Source organism: Silene latifolia, chromosome Y, assembly GCF_048544455.1.
Source record: "Silene latifolia isolate original U9 population chromosome Y, ASM4854445v1, whole genome shotgun sequence".
NCBI lineage: Eukaryota > Viridiplantae > Streptophyta > Magnoliopsida > Caryophyllales > Caryophyllaceae > Silene > Silene latifolia.
Window position 1 is genome coordinate 201171956 of NC_133538.1, and position 3480 is coordinate 201175435.

The window sequence follows — 3480 nt, forward strand, 5'->3', positions numbered from 1 at the left end:
ATAAGATCATGGATATTAGAAAAAAAAAACAGTTGTAAAAAACCCTCATTTTCCCTATTCCCAACCCAGGCCAAGACACAAACACAAAACCAAATAAAACTGTGAAAATGTGATAAAAATGGTAAGATTAATTAGTAAACCAGTGTCAATACCCAAACCCAATGCTCGGTCACCTCGATCAAGTACCTCGACCAACGGCGGCATAAACCGCGTTCTTGTTGCCTCTAGCCTCGACCCCCAATTTCAACAACAAAAACCAACTCAATCAGTTTAATGAGTCAACAATCGCCACCCTTAAACAACTCGCCTAAACCCAACCACAACCATACTTCTCATCGATACCAATGTATCATCTCCTACCACCACAACATAGTTTAATGAAGTTTGGGAGAAGAATCTTTAATGGTGTTTTTGAACGATAAATGATGATGGTGATGAATCCTCTGGGAAAAAAAAAAGAGAGAAAAGGAAAGAAAAGTTGATTGTAGAGAACTATTTGATTAATAAGTGAAAATAAGCAAAGTTAATTGATGCACTTCTCTCCTTGCCTCATTCTGCAAATGACGAGAATAAATGAGAATAATTGGGGTTTGAATGATAGACATAGCTTGGAGTTTTTTTTACTCTGAAGGTTAGAAAGTAAAATTTCTACAAATGACAGCATAAGTAAATATGACCCACTCAAGCTTGAATGTATACTTACTTTACTATAAATTTGACAATTAAAATTTGTATACTTTTATGTTTGAGTTAATCTGTTTAGTTAATAACCATTTGACATAACAAGTGACCCTTTAACCATCAACTATAATGGTGCTCCAAACATACTTCAAAGACCGTTTTACAAAAGACTTAATAACGAAAAAGTTTGATATAATTTATAATTGAGAACAATGAATTTCAAAAGTTTATAATTCAATAGTTATAAAGTACTAAAGTATAAGCAATTGCATGTTTCTTAGTATGAAGAGAAGCAATTCTCAAAGGACACATCTGACAAGATGCAATGGCTTACCGTGTGTCATGTCTCGGGTCATACGTCGACTTTATCTTCTTTGTCTACAACTTATTCAAGTAGTGTTGAAATTTGGAAATGCTAAATTGTTTGTTTTGGGTAATACATGAGTTAGTCGAAGACCGCAACTAGTTACTGATCATTCAAGACTAATTATGCTTGTAACTAGACACTTAGAAGACTTGCACAAAATAGAGAAGCGAGAAGGAAAAGCAGGCTTAGAAAAAAGGTTAGTCAATTTTTGTAAGTTCCAGAGTATTATATTAAAGTCTAAATGTCTTATTACAATTAGTCGTTATTACTGTTAGTTAAGCTATCTTATTCAACTAGTACTATATATTATCACTAGTTTTAGACTATATACATTTTTTAATTAATGTAAACAAATGTCAAAATCTACAGGCTTACGTTCAGCAACTAGAATCAAGTAGGATTAACTTGCTCAGCTAGAGCAGGAACTTCAAAGAGCCAGAGCTCAAGTAAGCTGCTTAACTATTTCTACTACGAGTTGATCTCCCTTAAGACGGACTATTTTCGTCTCAAACAATTACACGAGCTTTTGAACCCATGTTACTGACCAAATATGACTACTTTTGGAAAAAAAAAAGTTACTAATAAGTGGACCATTTTTGTTACATTTGACCATAAAATGATCACAAAACCCGTCATATTGTTTTAGAGGAAATGACTAAATCAAAAACAAAAACGTGCGTTCTATGTAATTTTTAAAATTGGTTATTCCGAAACAACTACTCTCGCTCATTAACCAATTACTACCTCACTATTCTTTGGAGTGGTTTTGTGTTGTTGATTAGTATGTAATAATGTACTACACAGAACCCAATCCCTAAAACCAAACCAATATGCCAAAAAACATGGAAAATTCAAATCTTTGTATGAGAAATGAATAAATTACACAAATCCAACTCCTAAAATCAAACAAATATGCCACGAAACATAGAAAGTTCAAATCTTTCTATGAGAAATGGACAAATTACACAAAACACAACTCCAAAACGTGCCAAATTTGAAAGATAACAAACAAGAAGAATACAATAAACAAGAAGAATTTGAAAGACACAAACTTTAGCTCAGATTTCCAAGTTGTAACCACAAATTGAGCAATAGGACGAGAATAAATTACCTGAAAAAGGGAATAGAAAGGGAGAAACCGAGAAGGAAAACAGAAAAGAAGAAGTACCGTGGTAGACGGCAACGGAGGATGACCGACGGCGGAGGGCGCAGCGGTAGATGACGGTGAAGGAGAAATCAAATTCGTCGATTGATTTGGGGGTTTTTTTGGGATAATGAATTTGGGGTGAATGAATTAGGGAGTGGGCAGGTTATATTTTATTTGTCCGACCGACTGTGTTATTTTGCGATGGAAAATGTAATTTATATTTTAATATTATTATTAATAGTTAGATCAACTTAAATTCCGTCGCAACCTCAGAGAAATTAAAAAATTAAGCTACTTATTAGAGCAGTTAATGGTCCTTTGAAAATTAATTAAACTAATCCGTCGCAAATTCCATCGCAAACATCTGGCGCCATGAAAATTTTACCCCGCCAACAGATGGTAGTAGCAAAATCCGTCGCATATAAGATTTTCCGTCGCAAAAACCGTCGCAAAGTTACAATTAGCGATGGATTTTGATTCCATCGCAAAAAATCTGTCGCTAGCATAGATTCTTTTTGTAGTGGTGGTCACCTCATCTATTTTAACATCATGTATGGAGTGTTCCCGTGTCATATTTGGTAAGTTTGGGCACAGGTGTACTAGGAATCTGGTTTGACCTTCAGGTGAGCTAGTTTTCTAGCATCAATGGGAATGGATGACAATATTTGCTAAAATGGCGATCATATGAGTTTGTGATCATCTGGTAGTCATTTGAAATATGGGAAATTGAAAAATTTGGAAGAAAGTAATTTGTGCTCATTCGGAAAATTGACGAATCTCGTGGTCATTTGAAAGATGGAAAATAAACGAATCAGGTAGAAAGATGGAATCTCCAAACCTATTGGTCACCTAGCTAGAGTCTAGAGACACGACGATCAAAGAATTATTACACCACAGGAGATGGAAAATGTAGTCAAATGCACGCCCTCTTCAGGCAGATTCTAAGAGTTCGGTTGATCTACACTACAGAGATACGCCATAAAGTATTTGGAGTCTATTTTACTAGTTAAGGTAAAAAGTAGAACAAGTGACTAATAAAAATGACATATGCTCGTTTTTTTTTTTATGCATTTCAAAAAGGACTAGGATGGTCCTATTTTAGCTAGACACTTAATCTAAACCGGGACTCAATTGATAATGCCAATAAGTTTGAATAAATTTTCTTATTTGATAGAGAAGACTCGTGACTAATATACCCTTGTTATGGTTCATTAGATACTCCTTGTTAGCGAGAGGGTCGTTCAAGAATAGGTTCAAAAGCAACAAGATCTTAAAGCATTTGATA